Source organism: Ursus maritimus, unplaced genomic scaffold (assembly GCF_017311325.1).
Source record: "Ursus maritimus isolate PB19 unplaced genomic scaffold, ASM1731132v1 scaffold_14, whole genome shotgun sequence".
NCBI classification, from domain to species: Eukaryota; Metazoa; Chordata; class Mammalia; order Carnivora; family Ursidae; genus Ursus; species Ursus maritimus.
In genome coordinates, this window is record NW_024423786.1 from 1,585,363 (window position 1) to 1,609,994 (window position 24,632).

At 47.5% G+C, this 24,632-nt stretch overlaps 1 long non-coding RNA gene across 2 annotated transcripts in view; it reads right to left on the reverse strand.

Annotated features, from left to right (window-relative positions):
* The window catches only part of LOC103669476, a 41,080-nt gene that overhangs the window by 4,353 nt on the left and 12,095 nt on the right, over nt 1–24,632 (reverse strand). Inside the window, exons 2-4 of one of the 2 annotated variants that reach the window (XR_005834505.1) lie at nt 11,943–12,010; nt 8,350–11,345; nt 6,802–7,568 (exon numbers count right to left, since the gene is read on the reverse strand). This is a non-coding gene — a long non-coding RNA (uncharacterized LOC103669476). The remainder of the gene's footprint in view (nt 1–6,801; nt 7,569–8,349; nt 11,346–11,942; nt 12,011–24,632) is intronic. The other variant, XR_570291.2, reaches the window with a different exon arrangement.

Here is a 24,632-nt window from a genome sequence, read left to right on the forward strand (position 1 = left end):
CCCCCCCCCCCCCCCGGGCCTTTCCATCAGGGGGCATTTAACTGCTTCAGACACAGCCTCCCCTGTCCCAGCCCCAGGACACATGTGATCACAAATCCTACAATGGTTTTTATCTGGCTGCTCTGTGAGTGTCTCCCCGCTGAGCCGCCGTGGGCAAGGTGTGTGTCCCCGCCCGCAGGGCTGGAGGCTCCGGGAAGGGGAAGTGGCCGGGCTGCTGGAGTCCTGCTGCAGGGGTTGGCAAATGAGGGCCTACAGGCCAAATGCCACCTGCCACCTATCTTTGTATAGCCCTCGAGCTAAGAATGGTTTTTACATTTGTAAGTAGTTGGGTAAAAAAATTTTTAAGGTGGGGAAGCCTGGGTGGCTCAGCAGCTGGCTCTTGGTTTCAGGTCAGGTCGCCATCCCAGGGTTCTGGGATTGAGCCCCAGGTCAGGCTCCATGCTCAGTGCAAAGTCCGCTTGTCCCTCTCCCTACCCCCCCCCCAGCTCCTCCCACGGCGTGCTCTTCTGCTTTCTTTCAAATAAATAAACAAAATCTTTTAAAAAAATTCTTAAGGGTAGTATTTTAAGGCGTGAGCAAATTTTATGAAGTCCAAATTTCAGTGTCCGTAAATAAAGTTTTATCAGAACACAGCCACACCTGCCTGTTTCGGCATCCCCTGCAGCTGCTTCCCCACCGCCACAGCAGAGCCCAACAGCAGCAAGAGGGGCCCTGTGGCCCCGCAGAGCCAAAATCACCTCCTACCTGCCCCGAGGCAGGACAGCTTTGCCAGACCCCTGCAGTACCGCCCCCTGCCTCTCTCCCCTCCCTGTATCACCTGGAGGCCCCTGTCTTTTTCCACCCACTCAGTGCTGGTTCAGCCAAATGTGTGTGAGCAGATGTGAACGTGAGCAGAAGCCCGAACCACGCGTGTCTGGCTGGCTGAGCTCTCTTGTGCTCAAGAAGACCGAGGCTGGGGAGCCGCGCTCCAAGGAGGGGGAGCAGCAGGAAGCAGATGCGGCCCCAGCTTCCGGCAGCTGAACCCCTACTGACCCCGGAAGTCTAGGTGAGAAAGGGTTTACTGTCGGAGTTTGGGGTGGTTTGTTAATGGTGGCCGTAGCTGACTGGGACGATCTGTAACAAGAACGAATTATCAAAAGAACTGGTTGTAACTTGGCTCATTTTTGAAAGGCTCTCATTCATTTATCAGGAAATCCCCCATTTTCTGGGTAATGATAAAACGAGAGGGCCGATAATGGGATGGCCCAACCCCTGGGCCTTTGCACTGGCGGTTCCCTGTGTCCCTGCTCTTTCCTGGGGCCTGCAAGAATACTCCCTGTCCTCCTCGGGGTCTTCGCACAAATGTCCGTTCTCAGGGAGGCTCTCCCAGTCACTCTATTGTAAACTGAAACCCCCACCCCAACAGCACTTCCTGCTGCCATTATCTGCTTCTTTTATCTCCCAGGACATATCAAATTCTAACAGGATCTATTTTCTTATTTATTTCCTCTCTTCCACGTCTACAATGACAGGGCAGAGGTGAGGGCAAGGACATTTGTTCAGTCCACTGCTAACCCACAACCCTGATTCTGTTTCTCCTCTCCTTGGGCCCTTCAGTCCTTTCCCAGCACACTCAAGGCACATGGCCCTCTTCTACCCTCACCCTGTGACCTCTCAGACCTCCTCTTCCCCTCACTCACTCTGCTTCTGCCACCCCAGGCTCTTCACTGTTCCTCAAACAAACTAGCCACACTCTGCCCCAGGGCCCTTGCGCTGGCTATTGCCTCTACCCAGAACACCTTTCCCCCAGATGGGTGCATGGCTGCTTTACTGCTTTCTCAGGGAGGCCTCCTCTGAATGCCTTCATTTAAACTGTAACTTAGGTACTCAATAAAAATTAATTGAATAAATACAAGGGAAGGAAGGAGATCTGAAGGGAAGGAACAAGACCTAGGAATACTGAAGAGTTGTTAGTCTGCTATAAAGAAAATAAACACTTGGGAGATGGAATTTAGGAAAGGTCCTGCCTGAGGCCTCCCCATCCTTCGGATCTAACAATTTACATTCCCAGGTGGCATTATCTCCCTACGGCAAACATCCTGAGGCCTCCCCTGCCAGCTGGGCTCCGTGGGGGCTTGGTTGCTCGAGAGCGAAAAGTAGGAAGCTCTGTGGGTTTTGCACGTGGGGCGAGTGCCTGAGTGACAGGTCACACATTGCTCAGCCCCGTGGTGTGACTGTGCTGGCGGGGACGGCAGGCCCAGGCCTGCCCCAGACCCCGCGCTAAGTGGGAGGACTTGGGAACCAGAGACAGGGAAGGGCCTTCTCGAGCAGGCAGCTGTGAAGGTGGCAGCGGGTGAGCAGAGCCTTCCCCACAGCCTGTGATGTGTGTCCTGAGCGCCCCGGCCCACCCCTGCGAGAAGAGCCACTGCTGGGAGGAACAACAGCCACAACCTACATTGGAAGCCTCCATTTCTCATCTGTAAGATGTAAGATGGGCATAACAGAGGCTGGAGGACTCCATGGGAGCATGGCCTCCCCCACGCTCAGCAAATGCTAACTTATCGCCAGGCACGGCTCTAAGTGCTCCCTACACACTACCTCACCACCCCCCCAACAACTGTGATGGAGGCAGATTCACTGCCCTCTGCAGACGGAAACTGAGGCCTTGCCCTTGGCCTCGGGTGAGGATCTCATTTCACCCTCCTGTCTCCTTCACTCTACTCCAGACAGCCTCGCCTCTGTAAGTCAAGCATGCAGAACAGAAGTGCTAACTACAGGCTGTAAACTCTTCTGCCCCGAGATGGGTGAAGGCAGGAGGAGGAGTATGGCCCCAATAACAGATGGAAGGACAGACGGGGCATCTGCGTTTGCTGAGGACCGGTCCCAGGGCAGTGCCTGGCTCAGCGGACAGCCCTGGATGTCTGGATACCTGAGAAGACAAAGCAGGCATGGTCTCCCCCCCCCCCATCATTTAAGAGTCTCATTGGGTGAGTTACACAGTCCCCCTGAGCTCCATCAAGAGGGACTAGCTAACTGCCCAGCAAACCCACGTCCCCCTCCTCCTGGCCCCGAGGAATAGCTGGACGCCGTGTTCCCGCCTCCTTTGCTCATGGGTGCAGCTAGTGAACACGTGTGGGTGGAGGTGACGCCCACCCCACCCAGCGCAGGACCATGAGGCCTCCTGTGCGAACCTCCACACATTTTCTGCCCACGTCTGCCCATCCGATGTTGACACCCGGGTGGCTGACGAGCTGTGCGTCAAAGGTGGTCAAGCCTCCATCAGCCTAGGTCCCTGAGTGATTATATGGAGTGGGCAAGCGCGACCCCATTGCAGCCGCCCATTAAACTTGATGGGAGTGGCAAATACGCTTCTGCTGTGTTCAGCCACTGAGATTTCTTCTTATCTGCTACGGAAAACTAGGATCGCCGTGACATACCTGCATTCCTCATCTTCCAAATGGGGTAATACGTATGTTTAGAAGGCAGTCAGTGGGTTAAGTTAAATGTGATAACATGCCAGCATGCAGGGAATACTCAGTGAACGTTTGACTAAACGTTCGATGAATGTCTGAAGGAGTCCGTGGGGTGGTTTGGCTGGTGCGTTCATCAGCAAGGCCTTGGTCTGTAAATGGCAGGATGCTGGATGAACAGTTGCCGAAACCATACGGACGCTGATTGTTTACTTGGCGAGGCCTCTGGAAGTAGCAGCTCCGGAGCCCCTCCCTTGGCCCAGCCAAGTCAGACCCTTCCCGCCCCTCCGCTCTGCCGTTCTCAGCGTGGTGGCTCTTCATTGTCGCCCTTGCCCCTGCATGGTCCCTGCGGCGCCAGGCGTCACACGCCCACACCGTGTTCCGACGGAGGAAGCAAGAGGTGGGGGCAAAATGCTCTCTCCTTGAGAGTCTCTAGCTTTTTCTCTGGGAAGTAGACTTTTTCCCAGAAGCCCCCAGGAGGTGTGCCCTTTCCTCCCCTTGACCAGGAGTCGGTCACGTGGCCATCTTACCTGCAGGGCAGCCAGGAGGGCCAAGTGGCCACCCATGAGCCATTGAAGTATCTGCCAGAGGCGAGAAGAACTTGTAACATGGGTCAGAGCCCAGAGGGCGGTCGCATACATGAGCTACGGAAAACTCAGTAGCCGTGAGCAGGACGAGCAGCAGCTTTGGGGGAAGGGAGGGCCCGGGAAAGACTGAGGCAGGTGGGGGGAGCCGGGCGAGAGCTCCAAGCCCACGTGCACAGCCAGACCCAGAGCAGCAGTGGCAGGAGCTGCAGGGGGGCATCGGCGACCCAGAGGGCCCTCGCCCTGCACCCCAGAGAGGCACTCGACTATCTTTGGGCGTTAGTCTGAATTCTTTCCATTGCAAACAACAGATGCCCACTGGACCAGGTCTGAGCCTTCAGGATGACTGACTGTCTCAGCCAGCAAAGAAGGACCGAAAGACCAGATGAGCTGCATCCCGGATTCAGGACATCCTCAGGGCTCGGTCGGTCTCTATCTGCCCCTCTTTTCTGTCTTCCTCCAAGTTGCTCCTACCTGGATAGCCCTTCCCCTGGGGAATGTGGCGAAGGTGACTTCGCCAGCAGCTCCAAGTTACATTCCTTGCCTTAGAGACCCCAGTGGCAAAAGAAGACTTCTGCTTCTCCGTGATTTCAGCAGACATCCTGAGGTTTGCTCCAGGGGACCCATGTGTTCACACAAGCAGCTCTGGGCCGTGGGTGTCCTCAGCGCACAGAGAAGTAACCATCGTCCAGTCGTTGGAGCCGGGAGCCTGACAGGTGCTGGGATGGCAGAGCGGGGGACAGGCCGGCCATGGTGCCAGTGGGCAACCACCCAGACTCAGGACAGAGGCACGAACCCACGTGGGAGGGTAACTCTCGTCCCCCATCCCCCCACCTGCCTGGGCGTCCCTGCTGCTATGAATGACCACAGCCGGCCAGCCTTGCTGTGTCGCCTGCAGAGAGGGAGCCCACTGCCTCCTCCCTGCCTTCACGCTGCCACGGACATGAGTGGCTATTTGCATACCCTCTCTGGCACTGGCGGGTCCCACTCCCAGCCTGGGCTCTCCTTAGAGCCCCAGACGTACCCACCTGCCCCCTCAGCACCTGCACTCACGTATCCAGGACAAATCTCAGGCAATGTGGGGGACGCTCAACCCCGACCCCCCGCCCAGTCAGCTCCTCCAGCTGTCTCCCCATTTTGGTGAACAGCGGCTCCATCCACACAGCTGCTGAGGCCAAAAGTCAGAGACGTCTCCTTTCCTCTCTCTCACACCCCCTCTGACCCTGAGGGGGTCTTCTTGGCACAACTCTAAAAATCTGTCCAGAGCCCAGCCAGAATTTTCACTCTCCACTGCTGCCACCCCAGCCCCAGTCACTGCCAGCTCTTGCCGGGATGATTAGAGCAGCCCCCTCTCTGTCCTCCCTGCAAACCACAGCCAGAGCGAGCTTTTAACACGTGCATCAGATAACATCTCTGCTCAACCTGCCCCAGTGTCCCCCCCCATGTCTAAACCCCAGAGGACTTTCAGGGACTGACAAGGCACTATGCTCTGAACCCCCACCATAACCTCATCCCCCACCACTTTCTCTGTCACTGCATTTCACCACACTGACTTCTATGCTTTTCCTCAAATATGCCAAGAATATGGCTGCCTCAGGACCTTTGCACCATCTACCTGATTGCTCTCCCACCAACAGCTGTCATCCGTGCATGGCTGGCTCTTTCTTTGGCACTCAGATCTCTTCTCAAATGTCGATCTCCACTCCGAAGTCTACTGTTTCCCTCCCCTGACCACCAGAGAGCACATAGAACTTGCTTCCACCTTGTAGTGATTTCAAGGAAGGGAGGAGTAGGAGGAAATTGGGAGATGGCGTGTGTACCCAAAAGTGCACCCAACCAGAGTTTGGAACTATGGCTGTGAGAGGGACCTGGTTGTAGCCACTGGCCAACAGCAGGAAGAAGCCAGCGACAAATGCCCTGACCTCTGTCCCCTTTCACTCTCAGTTCCCACTGCTGCCTCCCACTGGCCACACCCAACTGGAGAGAGCCTGAGCACGCAGGCCAAAAAGTGACCAAAGACAGAGGAGGGTACCCAGAAGGGCCAGTGGAGACTCTCTTACTGAGGTCACATCCCGGCTCCACCACTTACCAGCTGCGTGAGTTTGGGCAAGTTTCTTAAACTCTCTGTGCCTCCGTTTCCTCATCTATAGAATAGGGATCATAAAAGTGCCTATCTCACAGAATCACTTTGACCATTACTGAGCTAAGACAAGTGAATCCCTTAGACCAGTGGCTGCACGTAAGTGCCGTGTAACGGTAGCGTTCTTTCAAAGATTGAGTTATTTATCTGAGAGACAGAGAGAGCATGTGCGAGCGCTGAGGAGGGGCAGAGGGAGAGGACCCTCAAGCCGCCCCCTGCTGAACCCAACGCGGGGCTCGATCTCGGGACCCAGAGATCATGACCTGAGCGGGAATCAAGAGTCTGACGCTTAACCGGCTGCACCCCCCAGCACCCCAGCAGAGGTAGCGTTTCTTATTCTGTCAGGGGCAAAAGCAACATTCAGAGGCCACAGCAGATTGGACCCAGTGGTTCCGCATCATGGTCAGCACCCCTGCTGGGCCTCAGCAGCACCCCCTCTTCCCCTTGAGGACACCCGCATTTGGCAACCTGTGCCTGTGAAGGGAGAAGCTGGAGGGTGTCCTTTTCTGAGCAGCTGGAAGGCAGGTAGCCTTGTTTCCAGTCCTGGCATTGAGTGGGTCACTGCCATCTTGGGGCCTCAGTTTCCCTGTCTGTTCAATGGAGGGCAGAGGGCTGGTAGTGTACATACCTGTGGCCCTGTCTTCCTCCCGAAGCGATCACCTGCACAATCATTCCCAGGAAGCCTGTGGCTGGTCTCCAAGGCAACGGGGCATCTGAACCACACGGAGAGTGTGTGAGGGACCGCACTGGATCAATACCACTTCGTGGCAACGCTTGGAGATGTCATTCCTGCCTCCACCACATCCGTTCCCTCCAGCACGGCAGAGCGACTCCCAGCCAGCTCGCCCACCTGCCCTGCCTCCCCCCAGCATTCCGACAGTTGCCTGGGACTCGGGATCAGAGATGGATACCTCTCTCCCATCAGCACCCATCTGCCTGGAGCCTCATACCACCAAGTCCTGGGAGGGAGGTCAGGTGTTATTTGCAGATGAGGAAACTGAGGCTAAAGAACAGTGACTTGGGCCAAGTCACTCGGCTTCTTAAATGTCTTCCAAAGCCACGTCCCTGGGCCTCCCTCTTCACCTGGTGGCCGGTGGGAGCAGGAGCAAGTAGGAGAGGAAGGACAGTGGTCTGAGCTCAGAGGGAGGTTTTCAGACCTGTGGATCCCAGAAGCAGCAGCTCCAGGTGAGGAAATGGCAGCAGGAAGGCCTAGAAAATCTGGCATGTGTACCACTGTGTCCCGCCCAAGCCCGCGGCAGACGTTGCTGATCAATTAGAACCTCATCTCCTGTTGCGCCAGCCTCAGAATCCTTCTCAACACAGCACTCCAGCTGCCACCTCCTGTTGGCGGAAGTGGGTGCTCGAGACGAAACCACACGAGTCTCCGATCACCATCTGAAGGACAGTGAAGAGCGAGGGGAGAACACAGGGGTCTCAGGATCAGAGCAGATGACACCGTGGGGACCAGGCACGTGGGCAGAGGCAGGCCGTGGTGGGATGCGTGCTGCCTGGCTCCGGCTCCAGGAAGGATTCGCTGCCCAGCTGGGGGGGGGGGCAGCAGACACCCCCCAGCTGCTGCTCCTTCAGGGTCTGCCTCAGCAGCAGGGCCACCCGGCGGGAGGTGACCCTCTCCCCAGGGCAGCCCACATCCAACGACCCGACATGAGAAAGGCCCTGTCACCTTGGCCCAGACACAGGACAGCTCTGGTGGGCAGCCTCCAGTCCCAAACACCCGGCAGGGTGACCGAGGCTTTGTGGGGTCCGCATTGCAGTTTGACTTCTCCCTCTGCCCAGTTTCTCCCCCTTCCTTTTATAAATGTCGATCCCTAATACACACTGACACTGTCTCCGCATCTGCTTCCCGAGGACCCAAGCAGAAGGAGCTGGGGGGCAGGAGACCAGGTACCGAGGTTCCAGGCCACGGGGAGGAGCTGGTGGCCTGCGGTACTTGTGACAGAGCAGGGTGGGTGCTGTGACCTTCCCAAGAGGAGAGATGCCAAGGAAAACGGAAGGAACCTAGCAGCCAGACCTGCTCTGAGCCAGGCTCAGCCCAGCGGTTTGCCACACAGCCTGGGGCAAGCTGCCATACCCTCTGAGCCTCAGTTTTCCCATCTGTGAAATGGAACATTACAGGGATCAAAAGGGAGAAGAAAAGTGCTTTGTAAATGCTACATACCCTCTCCGGATGAGGGCCTGGCGTTGTTGTCAACGTGCCCGGATCTTCCTTTTGCCTCAAGCAGCCAGTAGGACATGGAAACGTGTTACCTTCCTGCTCCAGCCTCAGAGTCCCTGACTGCCCAGCTAGCCGTTCGTCAGCAAACAGGGCTCCCTGCCCTCAGGGGCCTTTCACTCCAGGAGATAGGTAAGGAAACAGAATAAAAAGCCAGGATAATTCAGGCCTCAGTAAGTGCTAGCAAGAAGACAAATCAGGGCAAGGACTCGGGAATGATTGGCGAGGTGAGCCCTATTAGAGAGGGTGGCCAGGAAAGGCCTTTCTGATGTCGTGACCTTTGAGCTGACACCTGACTACAACCAGAGAGTGATAGGGACATCTAAGGAAACTGAGGCTGGCAACCATCATTTCCCCAGCCTAGAACTCCTGGGGCCCTGGGGCAAACTGAAAACAAGGAAATGAAGAGGCCCAGTTCCCACGGGCACTCTCAGGCAAATGGGGCATCAGACAAGCAAACAGATTATCATAAGTCAGAGGAGCACGGCTGTAGTAGGTAGGGGCTCAATAAGAGGCCTGGGGGCCAGTGGGAGCCCAGGGGAGGAGGCATCTCCCCAGCTCCAGGGCTGCAGAGGGGGTGGTCAGGGAGGGCTTCCTGGAGGAAGTGAGGTAATGTGCTCCAGAGAACAGAGGAAAGGGCATGTGCAAGAACCTAGAGATGACATCTGTAATAGCAAAATACTTGGGCTCTTGCACTCCACAGGGACTAACTCATTAACCTTCTGTTATGGACTGAATTGCATCCCCCCCCCCAAATTCCTATGTTGGAGCCCTAACCCCTAATGTGACTATATTTGGACATGGGGCCTATAGGAGGTAATGGAGGGTTAAATGGGGTCATAGGACCCTGATCCCATAGGGGACTGGTGTCCTTACAAGAAGAGACACCAGAGAGCTCACACTCTCGACAAGCTCACGCACCAACGGAAGACCAGGTGAGCACACAGCGAGATGGCAGCCATCTATAAGACAGGAAGAGAACCTCACCAGAAACCCAACATGTTAAGCACCCCAGTCTAGGACTTCCAGCCTCGGAAGTCTGTGGGGGTTGCCCAAGACACCCTCCAGCCACCACCAAGAGGAGACGATTATTTGCGTGTTCCCTTTACAGATGGAGAAACTAAGGCCTGGAGACCCCAAGTAACCTGCCTGTGGTCCCCCAGCTACAAGCACACAGTCACCCTCCCCCTCCATGCTATGATTCCACACGGCCCCAACAGTGTACTCCTGCACAGGTTTTGTGCCTACCCACCTCCTTTCTTCCTTTCCAGTCCTGGCCCTGGCTCTCGCCTATTCCTGAGAGCCACAGGGGACCACGGGAGGAGTCCCAGAACATTACTCAGGCAGCTGGAAGGCAGGGGATGGATTCTTCTGGAAGGAACTCAAGGTTTCCCAGCTTGTCCAAGCAGCCCTGGGACCAGAACCCAGGGGCCTCTCCTCTCTCTGGGGCCTGTGACTGCCCCGTCCCAAGTGAGGGACATAGAGACCAAGCCCCGAGGCACCTGTCACAAGGAAGGTGGATTGCTACTCTCCCACGGCTTTGAGATTCTCAGCTCTGACCCTACCCGCGCTGCCTCTGCACTTGGGCCCCTGCCTCCCCTCAGCCCCAGTCCAGTGTTGAAGGGACAGCCAGCCTTAAAAGCTCCCGAACTAGATGCATATCTCTGCCTGGATATTCAGTCAGGAAACATCTGAGCATCAGAGAGAAGACTCGAAGGGAACGCCCACCATCCCCAGCCCCCTCCTAGCCTACTTAGAAAGGGTCGGAAACGACTCTGCTGTTCATTGATGGATGAATGGAAGAACTCAGACAATGGGATCTTGTTCAGCCTTAAAACAGAAGTCTGACCCATGTTACAACCTGGAAGCACCCTGAGGACATCATGAGAAGTAAGATAAGCCAGTCACAGAAGGACAACGACTGTGCAGTTCTGCCTACACGAGGTATGGAGAACCACCAAACTCACAGACAGAAGGTAGGACGGCGGGTACAGAGCATGGGGCGCAGGGTTTCCGTGGGCAGATGAGAAAGTTCCGGAGACGATGGTGGGGATGGCTGTGCAACAGTGTGAGTGTGCTTCATGCCACTGCACTGCACGTTAGGCACGATGCAGGGGGGAACTCTTACGTCATGTGTATTTTGCCGCAATAACACATGCAGCAAACAAAACACAGACTCCGGGCAGGGGAGGAAGGGGGATGCGCTTCGTGCTGCGGAGGCATGGGGGACGCGAGGGCAGAGCCAGGCAGGTGGGTCCCAGGCCCTCACTAACAAAGGAGATGCCCCTTCCCTGTGGAGGGAGAAGAACACAATAAGGGGGGAGGGGAGCTGAGGCTGCAGGAAGTCTGGGCCTCGGAACGGGAGGAGTCAGGAGCTGGGCCTCACTCTGGTCCTCTTCCCTCACCGGAAGCGGGAACAGCTGCTCTGATCCTGACAGGTTGGCTGCTGCTTTCCTGCTGGCTGTGTCTAATTCCCACCCACCCTGTGGAGCAGGAACTGAGAGCTACCGATGAGGAAACTGGGTTCGGAGAGGTGAGATGATGCCCAGTTTACACAGCAGGTGTGTGGAGAAGATGAGAGTCCATCCAGAGCCTCTGCTGCGCTCCCCAGGCTGGCAACGTCGAGTCCTAGAAGGGCCCGGAGTCCGGGTCCCAGGGCATGTGCTGGCGGTGCGGCCTAGTGTCCCCGCAGAGACTTGCTCCCAATGCGGTGTGACAAGCTCCAGGTACCTTACACCTCGGGGGGAGGGGCCGGCCCAGCGTGGGACCTTGTGTTAGAATTGACAGCTGGGATCCCCCTTCTCTGGGAGGACCCTCAGCTTCTCCACCTGTGCTTCCTCACTGCCTCCCTGGCCCAGGGGCAGAGAGCTGGGGGCAACCAATCATTTCCAATGTCAGGCGTCTTGAGCAGCAAGAGACCGTGGGACCTGTATGAGGAAACACTGAAGATAATGTTCAGAAAGAAGCAAAGACCAAAAAAAAAAAAAAAAAAGCCCCCAAAATGTGTATTATTGAGGTTAGATTATGGAAAAATTGAAAGCTCAAGTAACAATAGCTTAAAAGGATGGAACTAATTTCTCTGTCAGGTACACTGTCCCAGGCTGGGATGGCAGCTGGGATGCTGGCTCCTTCACCCTGACATTCCTTCTTTTCACGTGGCATCCACCCCCCCACGCAAGCTCCAGCCATTGCATTCACATTCTGGCCACCTGAAAGGAGTGGGAGCAGTCTTACTGACCCACTCCCCAGTGAGCCCGCTAAAAATTATACAACAGAACGAAACACTCTAAAGGCTCTGGAAATGGTTATCATGGCAAACAGCAAATAAAGAAACATTTATGCAAGGAAATCTATGAAAATTTGGTAAGAAAGGTGAGAGTACATGGTATCCCTCCACCATCTCACATCGGTGAGGCCGAGACTCCATTCCAGACTCCTATAGCTAAGAACATGTTGCTTCCTGCCCCCAGCTCCCATTCAGAGGGCTTTCTTGCCAGGAGGAGCTGAACTTCAACAGTTCTCATCCTGTCCCCAGCTACCTGTTGCTGAGACTTCATCCCAACTGACTATGGTCGAGAGGTGGGAGTTCCCTTCTTCCATCCAATGCCTAAAAAGTAACCAAACAAAGAGCATTAACAAGCTCTGGAGTACGGAAGTGATCAATACAATGTATTATCTAAAATGTCCAATTTCCAGCCATATATATATATATATATATATATATATACACACACACACACACACACACACACACGTATATGTACAGCATGCAAAGAAATAAGAAAGTATGACCCATACACCAGTAAAAAAAGCAAAAAATACAAATTGCCCGTAAGAGTGACCAAATGTTAGATTCAGGAGAAAAAAAACTTGAAAGTAGCCATTATAACTATGTTCACAGAACTAAAGGGAAGCATAATTAAAGAAGTAAAGGAAAGTATGCTGACAATGCTGCATCAAATAGATAATATCAATAAAGAGATAGAAATTATTTTAAAAGACCAAATGGAGATGAAAATTAGAATAACTAAACTTAAAACTCGCTAAAAGGTCTCAGCAGCAGATGGGAACTGGCAGAATAAAGAATTAACAAACTCAAAGATACATCAATAGATATTATGCTAGGGGCGCCTGGGTGGCACAACGGTTAAGCATCTGCCTTCGGCTCAGGGAGTGATCCCGGCGTTATGGGATCGAGCCCCACGTCAGGCTCCTCTGCTGGGAGCCTGCTTCTTCCTCTCCCACTCCCCCTGCTTGTGTTCCCTCTCTCGCTGGCTGTCTTTCTGTCAAATAAATAAATAAAATCTTTTAAAAAATAGATATTATGCTAGAACAGAGACAGAAAAAGAATGAAGAAAAATAAACAGTCTCAAAGAAATGTGGTACACCGTCAACTGCATCTATGTAAACATAATGGCAGTGTCAGAATACGAGGAGAGGGAGAAAGGGGCAGAAACGATAGTTGAAGAAATAATGGCAGAAACTTCCCAAATTCACTGAAAACCGATAACCTACACATCCAGGAAGCTCAATGAACTACAAATAGGATAACTGCAAAAAGATTCACAAACATACATCATCGTAAAAATGCTGAAAGTCAAAGACAAGAAATCTTGAAAGCATCAAGAGAAAGATGACTTTATCACTTAAAAGGAACATCAATAAAATTAAGCGTTGACTTCTGAACAGAAACAAGGGAGGCAGAGGCAGGGGAATACCATATCCAAAGTGCTTGAAGAAAAAACTGCCCACCAAGAAACCTGTCCAGCCAAGCTAACTTTCTAAAATGCAGGTGAAATAAAGACTTCTCAAGATGAACAAAAAGCAAGAGAATGTGTTGCTATTAGACCTGATTGACAAGAAATACTAAAGAAAGTTCTAGAGGGTGAAAGCAAATAACCCCAGAAGATACTTCAAATACACACACAGTGCAACATTGGTAAAGGTAATTAAGTAATTATAAAAAACAGTATACATTTCTCATAACTAATTTTAAAAGCAATTGTATAAAATAGTATGAACATAATATAATACTGGGTCTATGATATAGAGAAATGTAATAATATCACGTGTAATGTATGCATCAATAACAGCAACCCTAACCCTGAGCCTGACCCTAACCCTAACTTTTTTTTTTTAAAGATTTTATTTATTTATTTATTAGACAGAGATAGAGACAGCCAGTGAGAGAGGGAACACAAGCAGGGGGAGTGGGAGAGGAAGAAGCAGGCTCATAGTGGAGGAGCCTGATGTGGGGCTCGATCCCATAACGCCGGGATCACGCCCTGAGCCGAAGGCAGATGCTCAACTGCTGTGCCACTCAGGCGCCCCAACCCTAACTTTAAATTACTTTAAATGTAGATGGATTAAACACAGAGTGGCAGAACGAATTAATAATAGAATCCAACAATATGCTGCCAATAAGAGATTCACTTTAAGGACACACATAGGCTGAAAGTGAATGAATGGAAAAAGATATCCCATGCAAATGGACTTTTTTTTTTTTAAGATTTTATTTATTTATTCGACAGAGATAGAGACAGCCAGCACACACGTACACGCACGCGCACGCACACACACGCACACACGCACACACACACGCACACACGCATGCACACACACATACACGCACACACACGCACACACACGGACATGCACACACATGCACACACGCATGCACACACACATACACGCACGCACACACGCACACACACGGACACGCACACACATGCACACACACACAGAGGAATACCATTCAGCCATAAAGAAAGAAGGAAATCCTGCCATTTGCTACAACATGGATGAAGCTGGAGAACATTATGTTAAATGAAATAAGCCAGATAGAGGAAAAAATAGTTCTGTATGATCTCATTTGCAGGTGGGATCTAAAAAAGTAGAAGCCCTAGAACCAGAGAGTCAAACAGTGACGGCCAAGGACCGGCGGTTAGGGGAAATGGGGAGACATCGGTCAAAGGTACAAACTCAGCTATGAGATGAATGTGCTTCTGGTGACTATGGTTAATACTGTACTGAATACTGGAAATCTGCTAAGAAAGCAGATTTAAATGTTCCCGCCACACATACACATACAAATGGTAACTATGAGGTACCTTGATTGTGATAATTATTTCACAATTTATGTATATTAAATCATCACATTGCACACTTTTTAAAAATCACACCATACAACCTAAATATATACAACTTTTATTTGTCAGTCATATCTCAATAAAGCTCAGGGGGAAAAGAAGAAATACAAAATATTGAATGTTCTGTTAAACTATTAGAGAAATTGAAAGTATAATTAAAAATATTTCACAAAGTACATTTGAGACCTAGATGGCTTTGCCAACAATTTTTACCAGAAATTTAAATCCAGAGATGAGGAGAAAAAAGGAACACTTCACAACAGAATATAATCGATATCAAGACCCAAAAAGACATTATGAGAAAGGAAATATCACTTAAGAAAATAAATGGAAGGGGACCTGGGTGGCTCAGTCAGTTAAGTATCTGCCTTTGGCTCAGGTCATGATCCTGGGGTCCTGGGATCTGGACCCGCATCAGGCTCCCTGCTCAGCAAGGAGCCTGCTTCTCTCTCTGCCCCTCCCCACAGCTCATGCGCACGCTCTCTCGCTCTCTCTCTCTCAAAAATAAATAAATAAATAATTTTTAAAAAAGAAAAGAAATGGAAAAATCCTGAATCAAACATTAGCCAATCAAATCCAGTGACATATCAATCACAGCAACTCAAATTTATTCTATAATTTGTAGGTTGGTTTAACATCTAGAAGTCACCATATCAACAGACTAGAGTAGAAAAAGCATGTAGTTATCTCCAAAGATGAAGAAAAATTGATCACATTTTATGTACATTTATTAATTTTTAAATCTTATCAAGGTAGGAATCGAATGAAACTTTCATAATCTGAAAAAGGAAGTATATAGAAACATAGAGCAAGCATCATATTTAATGATGAAATGTTGAGCTCTTTCCCCTTTGAGATCAGAAGTCAGTCAAACATGGACGGGACTGGAGGAGATAATGCTAAGCGAAATAAGTCAAGCAGAGAAAGACAATTATCATATGGTTTCTCTCATCTATGGAACATAAGAAGTAGGAAGATTGGTAGGAGAAGAAAGGGAAGAATGAAGGAGGGGTAAACAGAAGGGGGAATGAAGCATGAGAGACTATGGACTCTGAGACACAAACTGAGGGCTACAGAGAGGAGGGGGTGGGGGAATGGGATAGGCTGGTGATGGGTAGTAAGGAGGGCACGTATTGCATGGTGCACTGGGTGTTATACGCAACTAATGCATCATCGAACTTTACATTGGAAACCGGGGATGTACTGTATGGTGACTAACATAATATAATTAAAAAATATATTATTATATTAAAAAAAAAAGTCAGTCAAAGAGACTCACTATTACCACTTCTATCTGGCATTTTATCAGAGATTCTAACCAGTGCAGCAAGGCAAGGAAAAGAAAAGATAAGGAATAGAAAAGAACTAAAACTGGAATTGAATTAATACAAGGTTAATATATAAAAATCTATTGAATTTCTATAGATAGTAACAAACTGAAAATAATTTTTTGAAGAAGCTGCTATGCTAGCATCAATAAATATCAAATACGTACAAATAAAATTAAAGAAAACCTACATAAATGAAGGTATAGATCACATTCATGGATCGTAAAATTCAATATTGTAAAAATGTAAGTTCTTTCTAATTCCTGTAGAGCTTCAGTGTGGTCCTAACCAAAATCCCAGCAGGTTTTTTGTGGAAATTAGCAAGCTGATTCAAATATTTATATGGAAGAGCAAAAGGCCAGGAATAACCAAGACAATCTTGAAAAAGAAGAACAAAGTAGGAGGACTTGTTCTGCCAGTTTTCAGGACGTTATAAAGCTACATTGCTTAAGACAACGCAGTTCTGTGCAAGGTTATGTAATCAGATAGACCAACAAAGGAGAAGGCTCCAGAAACGTATAATCGGATGGTCAATTTATTGTTTTAAAACAGTAACAGCTCAGAATGGGGTATGGGGAATTATTTTTAATAAATAGAAATAAAATATTTGATTATCCATGGTTTTCCATGAGGAAAATATTAAACTGATCCCTGCCTGCCACCATATATAAGAAAATCAGGTCCAAGTGGAATCATAGATCTAAATATGAAAGGTAAAACAATAAAGCTTCTGGAAGATCATATAAAGAAAATATGTAATCCCAGGGTCAAAAAAATTTTTTTCAATAAGATACAAGAAAACTTACCCTTAGAGGGAAACACTGACATATTGGAATGCATGGAATACATGTTGTATATGTGAATATATACTTTTATATATTATACATATTATATGAATGTTATTTATATTATGTATAAAAATACACAGGTAGAATACATATTGGAATATATTAAATTAAAATTAAGAAATTCTAGATATCAAACACCATTTAAAACTTTCAAAGGCAAGCTACAAAATGGGAGAAGCTGTTCGTGACATGTAACAGGCAAAGGCTCATATCCAGAATATGAAAAGTACTCCCACATTTCAATAAGAAAAAGACAGAAAACTCATAAGAAAAGCAGGCAAGAGACTTGAACACGTGTTTCACAGAAGAGAATGTCCAGAAGATCTACAGACACACGGGAAGATGCTCAGCTCACTGGAAATTATGGAAATGCAAATTCAAACCACAATGAGATAGATCCCTTTACACATCCGTGAGAATAGGCTAGAATTTAAAGTTCTGGCAATAGCAGGTGTCGGCATGATGTGGAATAACGGTAATTCTCACATTCTGCTGGCAAAATTGTAAATGGACACAACTCTTTTGGAATCTACCAATGTCGAAGACAAGCATCCTGTGTGACCCAGCAATTCCACTCAGATCTGGTTCCAAATAGAAATGCATGCACCTGTTCAGAGAGTTCATGGCAGCACATGCAGAGTATTCGAGACAGATGGGAAAATGTCCATAGCCGCATGATTCATAATCGCCCCAAACTGGAATGAGCCGCGTGTCCATGAACAAGAAAGTGGAAATGTAAGCGACAGGGCATTTACAAAGAAATACCCCCCAGCAAGGAAAACAAACAAGCAGCTACACCACAGCGTGGATGAATGCCACGAACAATGAGAAATGGAAGACGGAGACAAACTGCGTGACTCCACGTAGATGTCTTAAAACCAGCAAAAAGTTGCAAACACGTTCCAGGGGTGTAGGCTTGATACAGTGATAAAACTATTTTAAAAAGAGAGAGAGCGAGAGGAAGTAATTACCGTAAAGTCAGGATAGTGGTCATTTGGGAGGAGGACAGAGAAGGTAAGCGTTAAGACAGGCAGGAAGGGATTTCTGAATCCTTAGAGTGTTCAATTTTCTGCCCTGACTGGTGGCTTTCTGGGTCTTTGCCTTGTGGTAACTCACTCCAGATGTACATTTCTGTTTGGTACAATTTCCTGTATGTGTTCACAATTCATGATGAAAAAATTCTTTTAACTGCTTCTGTTTCTTTGGCCCTGATATATTCATAGTCACATGGACTCAACTCTTACGCTCTTTAAAGTACGACGCTAACGGGTGGCTGTTATTCCTTTTTCAGATAAGGAAACTGAGTCTGGGGCAGGGCGCGAGGCAGACAGCTGTGACCGTGTTCAGTGGCAGAACAGCAACAGAACATTCAGTCACACCTGATCTTTTGCTTTACACAATTAATTTGTTGGGGGCAGAAGGGAGGTACAAATCACGTTTCTGTAAATTGATTTCATTTCATTTAAAATGCACCGGAGAGCCTGCCACTTCAGGAAACCCCTGAGTGTATTCATTTATTAATTGGTTCAGCAAATATTTATCAAGTGACTATCTTATTCACAGAACTGTGAACCCCATTGAAACCTAAAAGGCTTGCCTTTTAATTTTCTTAATGGTGTCTTTTGATGTATAGAATTTCTTCATTTTTTTAAAAAGATTTTATTTTTTTGTTTGAGAGAAAGAGAGAGTGTGAGTGAGCAGAAGTAGGGGTGAAGGGGGCCAGAGGGAGAAGCAGACTCCCCACTGAGTGGGGAGCCCAACTTGGGGCTCGATCCCAGGACCCTGGGATCATGACCTGAGCTGAAGGCAGACTCTTAACTGACTGAGCCTCCCAGGTGCTCCTAGAATTTCTTCATTTCAATTTAATATATTCCAACATGTATCCGACATACATGTATTTTTTACACATGTAAAATATATTCCATACGTATTTAATGCCTTCCAGTATGTTAGTGCTTTCTTTTAAGGTTAGGTTTACTTTGTTATTTAAATTTTCTCATAAAAATATGTTTTTCAGGGGCACTTGGGTGACTCAGTCAAGGTTGAGCATCCGAATCTTGCCTTCGGCTCAGGTCATGACCTCAGGGTCGTGAGCTGGAGCCCGGTGTCGGGCTCAGTGTTCATCAGGGAGTCTCCTTGAGATTCTCTCCCTCTCTCCCTCTCACTCTGCCCCTGCCCCCTCTCATGCTCTCTCTCTCTCAAATAAATAAATCTTGAAAAAAAAATTTTTCATAAATAAACACGCCCTTAATTTATTGGTTATACAAGTCTATGTTTTCCGATATTGATACACTTTAACATTTTATTGTTTTTTTTTCCTTATTCCAACAGTAGTGCCTGTTCTGAAAAACTATAGAACATTTAGAAACTAGAGGAAACAAAAAGAAGAAAGAAAAACCACCTGTATCCCACCCACCCAGAGATAACCATTGTGAACATTTTGGCCTGTGTCTCTCTGATAATTCTTTTCTATGCATGTATATATTTTCCTAACCAAAATGCAATCATTTTAAGTTTCTTTTTAACTTTAATTTTTATTTGATTTTAAACATCTAATTGAAATCTATCCAGGAAAACAGAGAGAAGTATCTCAAATACGTGAGCCATCCTGCTCCTGATTTGGGTGGGAGGACTTCAGATGTCAGGCACAGATTAGGGACACACCACGCGCACATGCCAGGGTGACTGGGTACCCCTTTCCTGGGACTCTGTCTCAGGAGTGGTCTCATTGTGCACTCACCCCCAGATGACCTCCATCATCACTGTCAGCTGAGCACAGCACCAGGTCTGTGCAAAGACTCAAGTCCCCACTACTTGGAGAGACCCAAGGAACTACATACAGTTACAAGACAATTGCCAGTAAGAATATACAGACAGGTCTCTGCAGATCACCTTTGAGATTTCACCAAAATTCTCCTCCAGCCTTTGCTTTGGGTAACATGGTCCTGTTGATTCAAGTCTCACTACAAGAATTTCAGCACGTTCTGCTTATAATCCTATGGATATATTCTATTGTATGAAAGCCAACCCAGGTTGTTGGCAGGACCTCAATACTTTTCAAAGAATAGAAAATTTGGCAAGTTGCACTTGTCCTTGTCCTCTCCAAAGGCAAGGCACTGGTGGGGGAAGCAAATACAGGGCATTAGGGAGAGAAGGGGACTGATGACAGACAAGACACAAGACAGTGAGGTCTATGGCTCAATGATCAATATCATTGATCAATATCATTGATCCAGAACCAAGCCAGCACCATCAAAGCTTGAGCAACCTGGACAAGAAGGAGGAGCCAGGAGAAAGCCAGGTTCAAGAACTTGATCTAACATCTGGAATCCAGGAATTACCACTGGGAAACAGAGGTAGCCATCAAGGAGATCTTCATAACCCTATTCAGGAGAAATAGGGCATGTTAGGACCCAAGAACAAGTGACCTGACAACCCTGGGATGAGATGCTCATGTCCCCAGTGGCTTACATATCAATACCTCCCTTGTAAAAATACAAGCTATTTTTATCTTTTCTTAGAGTACCAAGAACAACCTAGGAAAAGTTGGTTTTTATGGAACACAATTCTTGTAGCAAAGACTCGGTCACTGATTCGGTCAGATGCCAAATGAATTACAAGCAAGGATTAAAGTCATCTTAGCCAGTGAACAATTGCTTCTTCACCGATTTGTTTATAGTTTATAAATACCTTTGAAAGAAAGCATCTCAAGAAAAGGACTGGAAATAGTCAGAGGGACCCAAACAAGTCCTACTTTTAGGTTGGTAATTAGACCCAGTTTGCTGACTCTTTTATTCTTTTTGGATACCTAGCATCTGAATCTTTTTTTAGTGTTAGGAGAAATTTCACCAGAGAAAGAATGGGCATCTCCTCAAGACCCTGGGCTTTGAAACTTTGGGAGACCCTCTTTTTAAAGGATAAATGCTTTGGTAATAAGATAGTGGCATTGTATCAGCAGCAAATACACACATGCATTTAAATATGGGGAAATGTGGAAAGTTAAGTGCAGCCTGATATTGGATAATCAAAGAATGGGGTATTGAAGGAAACCTGTTTGTTGGCTTGTTTTGCTGCTTAGCAAGTGAATTACCCTCAGCTATCAAAGCCCAACGCTCCCAATGTGATGGTGCTTGGAAGTGGGGTCTTTGGAGATAATTAGGTCATGAAGGTAGAGCCCCGTGAATGGAATTAGTGCCCTTACAAAAAGAGACGCAAGAGAGATGACGTCTCTCTCCACCACATGTGCACACAGCAGGAAGGTGGACATCTACAAACCAGGAAGAGAGTCCTCGCCAGGAGCTGAGTCTGCCAGGACCTTGATCTTGAGCCTCCAGATCTGTGAGAAAATAAACTTCTGTTGTTTAAGCCACCCGATCTATGGTATGTTTGTTATAGCAACCTGGACTGACTAAGACACTGTCCTGAGAGTGACAAATCACTGCCTTATGAGTTTTAGCAGGGGCAGAGCCCACTCACTACTCAAAGGCGGTTAAGAACCCAGGATCCTGCTTCCCAGCCTCACTCATAGTTAGCAAGTGCACATGACCCAGCATCTGCCAGACGGGATGTACAGATAGGGGCTGGAGGAACAGTCCCAGTTTTTGCAGCAGGACTCTGGAAGTGGTGTCCAGAGATTTGCCCATGTACACAATCCTGTGATCCTTTTATACTTCTGTGAGATACCCCGTACCCTTGTCACAAGCTTTCTTTCTGAGTAAATTAGTTGGAGTTGGTTCCTGAGCTTTCCAACTAAGAAGCCAGATTGCTAGACTATGAAAATAGTAACATGCAATGCAGTAATGAGAACGACACTGTCTTCTAAGATGCTTCGTTTAACCTCAATGAATAACCAAGATTTTCTTCGTGAAATCTGTACTTTCTAAAGACCTAGGTATGAATTTGTCTTATCACCTATACAAAATATGATATATAAATTAGATGACATCAACTGGCAGCAAAATTGTCACGAAATTTAAAAATACAAACAAGACTTTTGAAAATAGCCCCATTAAGTTTGCGTTCTCCCCTTCTCATTGAAATCTCTTAGAAACAGCAAGAAAATCAAACTTTACCTTGATTAGAACTAGGATTTAGCTAAAACACCAAATCAAAAAATAGGTGAAGTATATGGAGGTTCCTGAGTGGCTCAGTAGGGTGAATATGCCACTCTTGTTTTTGGCTCAGGTCATGATCTTGGGGTCGTGAGATCAAGCCCTGTGCCAGGCTCCATGCTCAGTGCAGAGTCTGCCTTCCTCTGCTCCTCCCCCTGCTCCCTCTTGCTCTCTCTTCTCTCTCTCTCTAAAATAAATAAATAAATAAAATCTTCAAAAATTAGGTGAAATATAAAAAAGCAATAAAATGTGAGCAGGAATGTAGGGGAAAACAGTGTTAGAGAATGTGCCCATGGCTGCAGGTCCCAAAAGAGTCAATAAAGTACACGTACCCAAGTAAAAACCAAAATCCTTTATTGTAATATCAAAATCCTTTCTGATGAAGAAAAAAAAATGTATTACCTTCTCTGTACTCAGTTTGGGTCTGAAAAACAGTGGGCTGAGCTCCATAAGCAATCCCAGACACAGGGAAAAGGTATCTGCAACAAACCACCAGGCCATGTGGCCAGGTTAAAAAGAGAGACTTCACTCTGTGACCAGACCTACAGGTGACTGCACTAGCAGGTGGGAACAAGTGGGCCCCGAAAGATGCACACACATTAACTACAACCATCCCTGGGTACAGCCCTGGCTCTCCTCCATTGAACCTGAAATAAAGAACTCATCCATGAAAAATACCCTTATGCAGAGATGAGTAATCAAAAGTAACAGATGCTTATAAAGATATCACAATAAATGAAAAATGAGAAATCTCACAAAAAATGAATAGCAGATGAATATCACTCACCAGAAAACATATTGCTTCTGAGCAGAATACAAATACTGAATTTTACATCATAAAGTATGAAGATTTAATGAAGTCCCTGCCAATATAAAACAAGATAACAAAGTAGATATAAGAGCTCAACAAAGATATAGCTAGAGAAAGAAGACAGACCATGATGAGCTGACAGAAACCAGAAAAGATCAGAAACAGCACAAAAGACTATAGATGGAGTCCATCTACAATTTATCTGGACCCTCGTCCACACAAATTCTCAAATGTCCACTAAAACCATGGTTCCAAACTTGCCCACAGACCTTATATATAATATTTCCTTCCCTGTGAATTGCTTCTGTATACATGTACTGTAGCTACCAAACTGACCTAGTTCTGCAGGATTTGTCTTCTTTTGAGTTGTTTTATGCTGAAAAAGCTATGAGAGGTTTTCACCCTCATTTCTATATGGCTTCTCACGATTACTTCTCCTGTGACTGTTTGAATTGTTAAGCAATCTTTGAATATGCTAGGTATGTGAATAGGAAGATGAGAATGCACAAAACTCTTCTCCTCGATCTCATGGTCTTCCCTGGCTCTCTCACGAGTTGGAGCTTTCTTCTGGATGATTGCCACTTCCTTCACGTGTGTCTCCTGATTTGCTTGGTGTTTCTTCAACAGATCCCTACAATGCCGAACCTCTCCACATGCGAAACAAGGCTCGGTCACTCTTTGTAGTTTTACTCCATGGGATGGTTCTTCATCATAAATGCCCTGTGTTGGGCCTCAAAGAGATATCTGTACACTCATGTTCACAGCAGCATTTTTCACAATAGCCAAAAGGCAAAACGACACAAGAGTCCATCAAAGGATGAATGGATAAGCAAAGTGTGGTCTCTGCAGACGATGGAATGTGACTCAACCTTTAAAAGGATGGAAATTCTGACACATTCTGCACCATGGATGAAGCTGAAGGGCACTGTGCTCGTTCAAGTAAGTCAGCCACAGAAGGACAAATCCTGTATGATTCCACTTACGTAAGTATCTAAAGTGGTCAAATTCAGGGGGACAGAAAGAATGGTGGTTGCCAAGGGCTGGAGGAGGGGATGGGGAGTTAGTATTTAATCAAGACAGAGTTCCAGTTGGCAAGATGAGAAAGTTCTGGAGGTGGATGGTGGTGATGGTTCCACAACAGTGCGAATGCACTTCCGGACCGCACACTTAAAAATGGTTAAAATTATAAAGTTTACGTTATGTGTATTTTACCACAAATAATTTTTAAAAATTTTTTAAATGCCCCAGGTGGAAGCTGATTTTTCTCATGCCAGCGATGTTCCCAAATCTGAATAGTTACCTTGATAAAAACTTTTTTTGACCCTTCATGATTTATCCCTTTGACCCAGCTGGGACCTCTCCCTCAACCTGGTGACAAGCTCTCGATCAAGGAAGGCTGTCCCCAAGTTAAACCGTGGCAGTGGCTGGATCCAACCTGGGTTCCAGAGTCCCCACAACCCCTGCACTGTGCTGCCCCTCCAATGATGTACATTCAAATAGGCTCTCAAATGCTCAGAAACTTCTGGAAGCTCTGTCTAGGAATTGTGGGCAGGTTTTTCCTGAGCCTTGATGTCTATTCCCTGGGCACAAAGGGTGCTGAGGACTTGCCCACCACATTCCCTAAGCACTCTTTCCCCACAAATTGCCAGCTCTTTTTTTCTCCAGACTGTGGATGTTTCTAACTTTTGCTATTATAATTGCCCCTACAGGGAGCACACTTGTAGCTACATCTTTACTCACTTAATTATTACTTTAGAATAAATTACTGGAACTGGAATTCTTGATTCAAAAGGTATGTGCATTTTAAAGGTTTTTGATACATATTGCCAAATTGCCCTCCCAGAAATGTTGTACAAATGTGCACTCAAACCAGCAGGGTATACAAGTCCCAATTTCCCTACACACCCCGCAAAACCGGGTCTTAGCTTTTTGTTTTCCTCAGCTCTGGCCGATTGCTCTGGTTTAAAAAAAAAAAAAAAAAA